Source organism: Malaya genurostris, chromosome 3 (genome assembly GCF_030247185.1).
Source record: "Malaya genurostris strain Urasoe2022 chromosome 3, Malgen_1.1, whole genome shotgun sequence".
Taxonomy (NCBI): domain Eukaryota; kingdom Metazoa; phylum Arthropoda; class Insecta; order Diptera; family Culicidae; genus Malaya; species Malaya genurostris.
In genome coordinates, this window is record NC_080572.1 from 132,212,557 (window position 1) to 132,225,910 (window position 13,354).

General features: G+C 36.3%; 1 protein-coding gene across 5 annotated transcripts in view; it reads right to left on the reverse strand.

Annotated features, from left to right (window-relative positions):
• The window catches only part of LOC131436301 (WD repeat and FYVE domain-containing protein 3), a 1,204,110-nt gene that overhangs the window by 129,458 nt on the left and 1,061,298 nt on the right, over window positions 1–13,354 (reverse strand). The window lies entirely within an intron of this gene.

Here is a 13,354-nt window from a genome sequence, read left to right on the forward strand (position 1 = left end):
TTTCTTTTAAGTATATAACTTTTGACTAAGTGCACATTATGTGGACATATATACATCAACGAAAGCTAAAGTCCCTAGCTAATAACAAACTAAGAAACTAAGTTAATTCAATCGGTAGAATAAACTTGATAAAGTGATAAATTTTAGCTATTTCAAAAAAGGTGTTTGGTTACCGGCACCCCTAGAAACTTCGCTAAAAATGAAAAAATATAAAAATATAAGTAAAGACTGCAATTATTCAAAGAAAAAACGAAATTTATGTTTTCGGAGGCGTTTTTAACAAAAGTTCTTATTGTCTGATGGTGACTCCGCCTTGGCTCGCTTGATCAATGATTTGGATGGTGGCACCTTTGGTGTTGATTAGACCGGTTTCGTGGGATTGAAAACTTCGACTTCGTGGGATTGAAAACGTTGCTGCAGTCGAATCTATTGGCTTCTTATCCACTATGCAACGTTCAATGGCATTAATACAGTTCATTTTCCTTGACTTGGACGATTTGTTTATAGTCGCCATGGCTAATAGAACCAGAGAATCAAAGGTTTTACTTATACGCCGGTTGTATTGCAGCCGTCAAGTTCTCGACGTGTTGCATATCACCCGAGTTGCCAGGTAATACAATAATTTTAGCTAGCAAAAACGAAAAGATAGCGCCAATTTGCTAAAGTCTATAATTAAGTCACAATATATATATATATATATATATATATATATATATATATATATATATATATATATATATATATATATATATATATATATATATATATATATATATATATATATATATATATATATATATAAATATATATATATATATATATATATATATATATATATATATATATATATATATATAAATATATATATATATATATATATATATATATATATATATATATATATATATATATATATATATATATATATATATGTATATATATATATATATATATATATATATATATATATATATATATATATATATATATATATATATATATATATATATATATATATATATATATATATATATATATATATATATATATATATATATATAGACGCCTCCTGTATACAGCAGAGACCCGCGTGGTCTACGGCTGGGAGAGTAAGAGTAAGTAACAACCAATTTTTACAACTTGAACGTATATTAAAACAACATTGTAGTTTTTGAATAGTTCACTATTGAAAAGCTTGTCTGACTTGATCCATTTCATCACCAGCCAATCAGAACGCGTTCTGAGGAAGAGAACAAAATATGTGCTGCTCCAGCGATATAAAAGGTGATTTTGGTACTTTTTCTATCATTTTGTGAGGAACGGTTGAAGAAGCGAAGACACACACGAGAGTAACATCGGGTCGGCCACACAGTGGAACCAGACCATAAACCTGCCAGCTGAAGTCATCAGTGTCACACAAAGAACTATCTCGGATCTAAATGCAGATCCTGTTGGTCGTGATAATTCAAACCATCTACAGATCATCATTAAAAGTAGTTGAATTTTCTCTTTCGTACTAAAAGCATCACGCGAGAACAAACAAAATTTGCACCCTCACTAACACATTAAGTTACGACTCACACAATGCAAAAGTGAAATTAGAACATCTTTATACTAGTATGGGTGTCGTTTGGAAATATGCCGTGCGAAACACAGTTGCCACGTATACCGATTAATCTGTATTTTACTTCTGAAAAATGAACAATTTGAATTTGATTTGCGCATTCTACTTTCCAGGCGTATCAATAACGAGCTGAACTCAAGGTAATCTTAATTATTTCTTTATCACAGTGATGTGGTCGTCCTGAAAAGAACGGGGTTTGTAAGAGAAATATGTTCCGGAAATAACAATTTAGGCCTTCTTCTCGGTTTTCTTCGGGAGCAACACTGCCTGGATGTTTGTCAGCACACCTTGTGCGATGGTAACTCCGGAGAGCTGTTTGTTCAACTCCTCGTCGTTACGGATGGCCAGCTGCAAATGGCGAGGGATGATTCTCGTTTTCTTGTTGTCACGAGCAGCGTTACCGGCCAATTCCAACACTTCGGCAGCCAAGCACTCCTTCACTGCCACCAGATAGACCTGTACACTGGCACCGACGTGCTTGGCGTAGTTTCCCTTCCAGAGCAGACGATGGATTCTGCCAACTGGGAACTGAAGACCAGCACGGTTTGAGCGGGACTATGCCTTTCCCTTAACTTTTCCTTCTTTGCCCCGGTCAGTCATTTTCTTTTGTGTGTTTCTTCGTAAAAATTCCACGAAACGATGCTACCAGCTAGGATGCTAACTCGGTAATAGTGACTCCCTCTATTTTATACCATCTCGCTGTCTCCCGTTCTGAGAATAGGCAGATCATAAGGCGCATATATATATATATATATATATATATATATATATATATATATATATATATATATATATATATATATATATATATATATATATATATATATATATATATATATATATATATATATATATATATATATATATATATATATATATCATATATATCATATATGCTATATTTCGGCATCTCACACTTGATGTGGATAGACGAATAATATGCTACGACTAATTTCGATTTTGTTTTATCTTTTTTCGCTGCTGACTACCTAGCCGCGCTATGGGTAAAACGCACCATAGATCCGAGAAGGATCCAAAGGATGCTAGGTGTCTAAAGCCATGTGATGTACAGGTAAACGACCGTTTGCTGAGTAACAACCAATACGCTGATTTGCCAAGTTGATGTCGAAGAGGAACTGCAGAAGAAGGACAAAAATGCTGCCTTTCTTCCTAAAGGGCTTCCCACCGATTCTACGCTCGGATTTCAATACGCTGACTACAGGCAACATTCCGTTTATAAACCGAAGACTACAAAATAACTGTACCGGCTTTGAACCACTACAAAGCAGTGGAATGTTACCTGAAGCAGACGAAAATCGACAACAGGCGTCCCGTAAACAATCAACGCGCAACAATGTTCCACAGAAGGATGAAACTAACTTCCCACGGCTCTCACCGAAGAAGAATATACCAAATTTGCCACAAATTCATCGTAGCAATCCAAAAGATCCAGCCGCTGGATCACAAAAAGATTCTTTTTTCCAAAATCAATCATGGATAGGGCAATAATCAACCACAAGCAAAGGATGACACTGGTGACTTATTCTCTGCTGAATTGATCGTCATTTTTTGAAACAATGACAACAAAACTACGAAACTGGTGAACGCGGTTAGATCAAATCAACGCTTTAGGCAAATTCATCATCGAATATGCAATATAATGAGTTGGCTGTAGTAAATTGGAATACTTGCTCACTCAGGAGCAAAACTGCTGAATTGTCCGACTTTCTTCGAGAGATAAAATGCCGATATTACTATTTTAACTGAAACTCATCTTAAACCTGGAATTTCTATTTTTATTTCCAATTACAGAATTCACAGGCTCGATAGGACAACTACCAGAGGAGGGGAAGTTGCCATTGCCATTAAACGATCCATTCAGCACAGGCTTCTGTCTGCCTTTAAATTGCAACTTGTAGAAGCCATCGGAATTGAGATTACAACGACTATGGGACCCATCATCATCATTGCAGCGGACTGCCCCAAACAAACCAATCTTCGAGATGGTATGTGTGCATCATTGATGCGAGATCTGGCTGTGCTCACTCGACGACAGTACAAATTCATCATTGCTGGGGACCTGAACGCACGGCATGAGCTGTGGGTAAACAAAAGACATAATCGAAACGGATTCGTACTTGCCGAATATTACGAAGCTGGACAGTACAACATCCTCGCTCCGGATCAACCAATTCCATTTTCCACTTTCTATATATTCATCAGCAACATCGTGATAGACAGCTCTCCGGTTGTCTCCAACGAGCTCTCTTTTGACTACTTTCCAGTAATATTGACGTTGGGATCTTCACCAGAAAATGTGCCTATTCAACCTTGGATGGACTATTATCGCTCCGACTGGGTCGAATTTCAACAAATCGCCGACCAACTTATTAATATCGATTTGCCACTAGATTCCCCGATGGATACCGAGGCGGCCCTATCATCCTTCCAGCATTCAATCACAGTCGCTCGTGATAGGACGGTTCCAGTACAACAAATGCCGAGTTCTTCTCTTCAAATTGACAGTGTCAACAAGAAATTCATCCGACTTCGAAATATCTACCTGAGGCAATATCAACGAACTGGCATCCTAGATAAGATGATCTCTTATAACAACTTAACTAGGACAATCCAAGAAAAGATAACTTAGCTTTGCAACAGGAACTTCAAGCAAAAGCTTCTAGAAATTCTCTCACATTCAAAGCCCTTCTGGTCCTTAACGAAGGTGCTTAAGAAAAAAACGAAGCCTATTCCTACTCTGATGTCAACCCAGGACGCAGCTGAAGGAATACCTTTAATCACACCAGTAGAGAAGACAAATGCGCTAGGCCAGCAGTTTATGTCAGAAGAATCAGATGGCTGTCTATAAACAAATCATCTACCCCTCAATTGAATACGCAGTCTCTGTTTGGCGGGGCTGTGCACGAACGCACAAACTTAGGCTTCAGCGCATTCAAAGTAAGATTCTGAAGCTACCCCCATTGGACAAGGACTAGTGAAGTACATGAGATGGCCTCCCTGGATATACTAGAACAAAAATTCGAACAATACTGCACGAAATTTGAAAAGAGGTGCTCAATCTCTGTAATACAAATAATTCAAAATTTGTACGTATTAGGTTAGGGATAGTTATAAGTAGGTAGATATTTTATTGTTATTTAAATAAACATTATGACTAAGCATTAGTATGTAATACAAGAGTAACTAAAACACCTATTATTAATAAGGAATCGTATGAACAACAAAGATGAGGCCAAAGGGTCAAAACACTTGTACTTTAAAACTTCGATGTAATACGATTAGTAAACAGATATTTATGCAAAAAACTTATATATGTTATATCATAGACCTATAGGACCATTGATCAAACCAGCGAATTAATGTTCTCTTTATTGGAAGATTATAATCGGTTGTGAACGCTATACCTTCGCCAACTAAAACAGTATCTCATCCACGGACAACAGGTCAATTTGGAAATAGATGACATAAGTCAGCGGCATTAATCGGAATTCGAATTCAAACTACAAATTGAAATGATGTACCTACACTAAAATACGGATTAGTTACATCAAACATTCCGACAAACAATTAAATAGTACGAAGAAATTTTTGAAGATCTCTATAAAAAAAATAAAGATGGCTGGTGAGAGTTACGAGTTGAATTCGGATTCCGATGGATGCCGCTGACTTACGTCATTCATTTCCAAACTGACCTGTTTTTTTTTATTTAAAAAATATTTTATTCAGGCCTATTTGCGTACAAGCTTTACGTGGCCGATTTAGCTGAGTTTTTAGATAATTTATTTTTGTATTGGATCTCGTTGTCATCCTTTTTCTAGGGGGAGAGGAGCTTCCATTTTCCTCCTGCGAGGATTGAGGGGCAGTTTGTCCGTGGTTCGTCTCGTCATCCATTGCCGTGGTATTGTTGCTGATTTCGTTGCTAGTTGCTGTAGATGCGCCTTGATGTACATTGTTTGCAGTTGCTGGTTGGTTGTATGGTAAGCTGTTAACTGCAGCTGGTGTACTTTGTACTATAGGGGTTACGTTGGATGGTTTCGTTGAAGGGGATACTTCCCTGTTGTTGGTGACTGTCACAGGTGTACTGGGGTTGCTTGGGGTTGATGTGAAGGAAGCACCGTTATCCTTTGGTATAGTTGTCTCATTGTCCGATTTGTCACATGGCTTACCGTAGTGAACAGCTTTTTGGCAATATTGACATGTGGTCATCTGATTGTCATAGGTAACAAGTGATTTGCACGGTATTCTTGTATCCTGACCGAATGTCACATAAGAAGGTATAGGCCTCCTCAAGCGCATGCGTAACAAACGTACGCCATTTAGAATACCGGGGAAAAAATTCTTCCACTTTTCTTTTTCGATAGAGAGAATCTCTCCGTATTGGGACATGGTATGGCGAATATAAGGATCGATGACGCTTGAGGAAAGATCATGCACACGCACTTCTATAGTACTATCTTCCATATATACTGGAATGTTGTATTGGATATTTTCAGGTTCCACATAGTTCACATTATTATTGTCTTTAGCGAATTTAATTGCATCCAACTCTTTATAGAACTGGATATAAACAACATTATTGGTCTTATTGCATTGAAGTAAATGCACACGTTTAACCCTTATGCACTCGAATGGGTACCCGGGTACCTTTTCGAATTTCAAAATAAGAAATTTCTGAGTTAGGTTTAAACTAAGATTCTGCAATTCGGTCAATTCCAAGAACTAGTTGGACCATAACTTCTCATGCTTTGACTTTTCATTTTACAGTAAGGGGGGTCGAATGGGGGGGCTCAAATTTTTTTTATTACGTAAACACCCGAATGGGTACCCGGGTACCCACAAATAAAAATGCTTGTAACTAAGGCAAATTCCATCCGATTTGAATTTTTTCAGTACGGGTAAATTCAGAAATTTATCCACTTTTCGATGGCCGTGTATATTGCTGTAGTAGGTTCTTCTGGTTCCCGTTAATCCGGATTTCCGTAGAATGTTCCGACACTTGTGTTTTCCACCATAAATGTCATTTACTAATTTGAAACTTTTCCAAACCAGCTATTTGAGAAAGGCCGTACCAAAATGAACCTTTTGTAGAAAAATGACGTCATCTAAAGGGTAGTCCCAAAGAGCTTAAGTTCCTGAATCCAACAGTGCTAAAATTACTTCAATCGGTTGAAAAATGCTCAACTTACAGCGATTTAAAAAAATGGGTACCCGGGTACCCATTCGGGTGGTTAAAGGTGTTTTTTTTTTCGAGTGCACAACGGTTAATGTCAAGATGCATTTGCTCCTTAAGCAAACCTTCATGTTCTCGTATCAAAGGTCGAATTTTGCACTGTCTGAAGTCAACAATAATTGTATTCTTTCGTACCGGCGGTAGCTTTTGTTCGTTTGGTTCACTCATTTTCGAGGTCTATTGTTCACTACACAATACTGTACTTGGTTTCTTATGTCCCCAACGTAAACGGTTTTGTTCTATCGACTGACTTGGATGAGATGTAAACCCGAACTGAAACTGAACTGACCTGTTGTCCGTGGATGAGATACTGATTTGGTTGGCGAAGGTATTATAGCTTACACCCAAGAACACATTTTTCTCACATCAATAATCTTCCTCTTCAATTTAACATTTATTTTTTATCCTTCTGACCAGCACGGTATTGCTGTGTATGACATGGTTCCCATGTTGATCATTCGAATTTATCATTTTTTTTTTCTTGATTGCCTAACTCATCTAGTATCATTAGAATCGTCATGTTTTCCCATATTTTTTCTCTTTTCATATTACTTCAACTATACGTTTGAATTTCTTTAAAAATATTCCCCTTTTTTCTCTTTCATGTGTTTTTCTCAGAGATGGCTGAACCGATTTTAACAAACTTGGACTCGTTTGAAAGCTACTGTCGGGCCATTGATCAAGTTCGAAGATCAAATGGCTGTGACTTTTGGTTCCGGAGATATGATTGTATAAGTGACGTAACCGACAAAAAGCGTTGTATTTGAACGCGCTCAATTTTCTCAGAGATGGCTGAACCGATTTTAACACACTTGGACTCGTTTGAAAGCTACTGTCGGGCTATTGATCAAGTTCGAAGATCAAATGGCTGTGACTTTTGGTTCCGGAGATATGATTGTATGAGTGACGTAACCGACAAAAAGCGTTGTATTTGAACGCGCTCAATTTTCTCAGAGATGGCTGAACCGATTTTACAAACTTGGGCTCGTTTGAAAGCTACTGTCGGGCCATTGATCAAGTTCGAAGATCAAATGGCTGTGACTTTTGGTTCCGGAGATATGATTGTATGAGTGACGTAACCGACAAAAAGCGTTGTATTTGAACGCGCTCAATTTTCTCAGAGATGGCTGAACCGATTTTACAAACTTGGGCTCGTTTGAAAGCTACTGTCGGGCCATTGATCAAGTTCGAAGATCAAATGGCTGTGACTTTTGGTACCAGATATATGATGGTATATGTGACGTAACCGACAAAACACGTTGATTTTTACCGCTCTTATGTATATAAGGGTGCCAAAATTTTGGGATCACCTCTATTTTCGTTAAGCTCTAGTGCTCAAAAGTTCAAGCACCTCTAAAAAAGCCTTCATGCAAAATTTGATCTAAATCGGACATGCGTAAGGGGTGCTGCCCGGTGTTAAAGGTTTGACAATTTTCGATCTTGAAAAAGCACCATTGGGGGGAGTACATGAAATTTCCAAAATCGAAAATTTTTTTTGATGCCAAAACTCTTAACAATGCATAAAACATCGAAATTTAGTGTCATCTAAAAAATTTTTTTGAAAAAACCAACTTTCTGGGACTTAGAAAAAATTTGATATTTTTTCTAAGTCCCAAAAAGTCGATTTTTTGAAAAAAATTTTTTTTCGAGATGACACTAAATCTCGACGTTTCATGCAATTCTAAGCCTTTTGGCATCAAAAGTTTTTTTTCGATTTCGAAAATTTCATGTACTCCCCCCTATGGTGATTTTTCAAGATATATGAAAATTCCACTAAGTGGACTGAGAAGGCTTTTTGCCTTTCTCTATAGAAAGGTATTAGAATTGCTGGAAAAACCGACTTTTTTAGATTAGCATCACTGTTCTTATACAAATAGGCAACGCAAATGTCAAGCACTCGTTTGGAAAAATGATGCTGACTGTGTGACATAAACACTGAAGCATGCTTTTGTGAACTACTCGAATCAATCTGAATCAATTGGTGTCAAAATTAGTATCCAAAATTATTTAATAAAAGTATGAAACATATTTTCATGAGACTGTTATGAAAGAAGAGAAAGGCATTATCACACCACTAGGTGGATTAAGAAGGGTTTTTTAGATTAGCATCACTGTTCTCATACAAATAGGCAACATATAAAATTCCCCGAATGGTTCGGACGATGTCGTAGTAATTCTCATTGGAATTTTGTTCGATCGATCGATTTTATTTTTCTGGCACGAGTTACATTGTTTAACATAATTTTCAATATCATTTTGCATATTAGTCCAATGGAATAGCGGACTCGTTCTCTTTAACTTTCTTTTGCTTCCTACATGTCCACCTAGAGGAGCATCGTGGAATTCTTTCAATATAGTTTCGCGGTCTTTTTCTGGCACCAACATCCTGTCTTTTTCCGGTACGTATAGTGTGAAAATTTTATCAAATTTCTTTGTAATGAACCTCAGTACATTTACCTCAGGAATTTTCTGCATGTTTCGAAAAGAAATAATTTGAATGTTCTTAGCATTTTCCATGTTTTCAGGACAGTTAGTTAATGCGTCCACTACCCATTCTATTAGAACTCTTGTGTCGGTAATTGATTTACTCGAGCCGTTTAGAACCAATCCCTATATTTCGCGTTCTGGAATTGCAAATACTTTTCCATGCAGATATTCCTTCAAACCGTGTGGTAAGTCTACCAGTTCGGCTAATTCTTTATACATTGATCTATTGTTTACTACTATGAAAGTACAGTCAAATTCGCATTCACTAGCTTTATGTTTTGAAAATGTCAGTATATCAAATTTGATATCATTACTATTCATGCTTATTTCGTATTCTTCGAAACACGAGAGTGCTCCCAAACCTTCTTTTTCGTCCCATCCAAAGTCTATGTTTTCTAATCCGTTCATGTGCGGATTCCAATCTGATTTTTGTTTGTTTTTAAATAGCGTAAATCGTCCAGATTCATCTGTGAGCTGTCTGACGGGGGCTGTCTTAGTGTGTAAGGACTCGGCCTGCTCGGGCAATCTAGCTAAAAAGTCTGCCACAACATTATCTTTGCCTTGTTTATAGCGAATGTCCATTTCTAACCCTTGTAGTTTCAGACGTAGACGCGTTAGCGTAGGCGAAGTTTCTTTTAAATATCATATATCATAAATCTATGATCCGTGTATACAATAAATTTCTGATAAAAAATAAAATGTTTAAAACGGTTCATTGCCCATACGATGGCTAACAATTCTTTTCCAATCGTATGGTACTTTCTTTCAGCACCTACTAGACATCTGCTTGCATATGAAATGGGCCTATCGATCGATTTTTCATTCGAGAGTACTGCTCCAATAGCGTGCTGGCTTGCATCTATAGTGATCACGAAAGTTGCTTTATATTTTTTTTAAATAACTATTTATTGGAATATGAGTTAAAATTAAATTATTAAGATTTAAATATCATTTTCAGAGTTTTATTCTGAATCCGATGAAGCTTGACAACTTGACCAAATTGGTACTGCATAAAGCATAGCTGGTCTGAAAATTTGTTTATAAATTAACAATTTGTTTTTTAGACAGAGCTTAGAATTTCTGTTTATAAGAGGATATAAACATTTAATATATTTATTACACTTTGCCAGCTCTTGGCTTATGAGGAAAGATAATTAATTGCGTTTTTGCTGCATTTGGTTTAATTTTCCATTTTGACAGATAATCACTGAAAATATTTAAACTTCTTTGTAGGCGACTGCAGATCACTTTTATGTCGTTTTTCATTGAGAACACTCGTGGAGTGTTTTGCTCGATTCGTGCACTTTTCGTGGAGTCGGGCAATCAAAACAGGTGCATTGTGTTTCATTGATTTGCACCGCACGAGAGAGCAGCAAGCGTGCAAACCAAACTTTACAAAACCGTTTCATTGATCAACTGTCAGGGCAAAACACTGGCACCGAGCGAGTGGAATCAATGAAAAACGACATTAGATTTCTACCTGTGGCTAACAGACTTGTGTCGTCACCGAATAGCGATTTCTGACAACCAACGGGTAGTTTTGGAATATCAGAAGTGAAAATATTATACAAGATTAATTCAGATTTACAATTGTGATAACTAACCTGAAGAGTACGATCAAATAAATAATTTTGAATCATTTGATCAAATAAATACGAAACTTTTGTGAAAAACACTGTCGAATGCTTTTTCTATGTCTAGAAGAGCAACTCCAGTGGATAACCCAGAAGATTTATTTGATTTTATCATGTTCGTTACTCTGACAAGTTGATGAGTAGTTGAATATTCATGACGAAATCAAAACTGCTCTGGTAAAAAAATTGAATTCTTATTTATATGAGACATCATTCTCAACAAGATTTTTTTCAAAAAGTCTACTGATAGCAGAAAGTAAGCTAGTTGGTCGATTACTTGATGTTTCTGCTGGGTTTTTATCAGGTTTGAGGATAGGAATTACTTTAGCGTTTTTCCATCTTTTTGGGAAGTAAGCTAATGAAAAACACTTGTTGAAAATTTTAACCAGGAGTCTCAAGGCAACATCAGGAAGATTTTTAATGAGAATATTAAAAATTTCATCATTACCAGGAGCTTTCATGTTTTGAAGTTTCCCAATAATTGATTTAATTTCATCAAAATTCATCTCAATAATGTCATGTTGTGATAACACTTGGGTTGAAATATGATCATATTTCAGGGAGACTTCATTTTCAATAGGACTCACAAGGTTCAAATTATAATTGTGGACACTCTCGAACTGCTGAGCAAGTATTTGAGCTTTTTCGCCATTTGGAAGAAGTATTCGATTTCCTTCCTTGAGAGCAGGATTTGGTTTCTGAGGTTTCTTAAGAACCTTAGAAAGTTTCCAAAAAGGTTTAGAATAAGGCTCAATTTGTTCAACTTCTTTAACGAAATTTTCATTTCGCAAAAGAGTAAATCTATGCTTAATGTCTTTTTGTAAGTCCTTAACTATGTTTTTCATAGCAGGATCACGAGAACGTTGATATTGTCGTTGACGAACATTTTTCAACCGAATGAGCAGTTGAAGATTGTCATCGATAATAGGAGAATTTAATTTAGTTTGAGCTTTGGGAACTAAAAGATTTCTAGCTTCGATAATGTAATGATTCAAATTATCGATGTCCGCAGAGTTTTCTAAAATAGTTTTACGATCCACATGATTTTCAATGTGAGATCTGTAATCCAACCAATTAGCTCTATGATAGTTGAATATAGAACTAATTTGATTAATTATAGCTTCGTTGGAATGTCTGAATGTTACAGGAAGATGATCTGAGTCAAAGTCAGCATGTGTAATCGGTTCACTACAAATGTGACTTTGATCTGTTAGAACCAGATCAATTGTAGACGGGTTCACGGAAGAGAAACAAGTCGGATTACTGGGATGAAGAACTGTGAAGTATCCAGCAGAGAGTTGATTATGAAGTATTTTACCATTACTGTTATTTTGCCTACAATTCCATTGGACATGCTTAGCATTTAAGTACCCTATTACGAAAAAATTCGGTCGATATCTTGTGAGTTTTTGCAAAACGCCTTTAAAGAAATTTAATTGTTCGCCGGTGCATTGAAATGGCAAATATGCTCCAGCGATGAAATAAATTCCATGAATGGTTTCAACTTCGATTCCCAAGCTTTCAATAACTTTAGTATTGAAAGAAGGTAAAATTCGATGTTTAATTTGCCGTTGGACAAAAATGGCAACTCACCCACCCATTCCAGTAAACCTGTCAAATCTATGAACATAATGTGGATTACTTTTAAATTTGACATTTGGTTTAAGTTTCTGTCACAATGGCAATATGAATTTTGTGAACTTTGCAAATTGCCATCCGATTTAAAATGCTTCAAAAAGTGATGAAGTCGAATTCATTCGGATGATCATTTGAAAAAGTTGATCTTGTAGGTAGATCATTTTAGTTTCAGTTATATCGCCTAAATCAACTTCATTCAAAGAAGCGAAAGGCATTGAAGGAATATTTGTAGGTAGACTGCCATTAGAAGAAGATGATATGGCCGATCTACTTATTAACAAATTGTTTTCGTTAGAAGATGAGCTGCAAGGCGGTCCTGTGTTTTGATTATTTACTTCAGAAGACTTAAGTGGTAGATTTCTACCTCTTATACTAGCATAAGTGACATTAGAAGAAGACGATGACGAGGTCGATCTACCTGTCAATAACAGGACTTTTCAGATAATTGGATTTATGATTTCCATCGCAATTTGAACATGAAAATGTATCAGTGGTTTCATTCATTGGACAAACGTCTATCGAATGAGATTTACCACAATTCAAACACCGTATATCCATATGACAATTTTTGGTTCCATGGCCGAAGCCTTGGCAACGACGACATTGCGTTAATTTTGAAATACGATTATGCCGTTTATAATGTTCCCAACGAATTTTAATGTGAGAAATGAAACGTACTTCTTCTAAAGTTTTCAAATTGTTCACGTCACTTCGATTGAA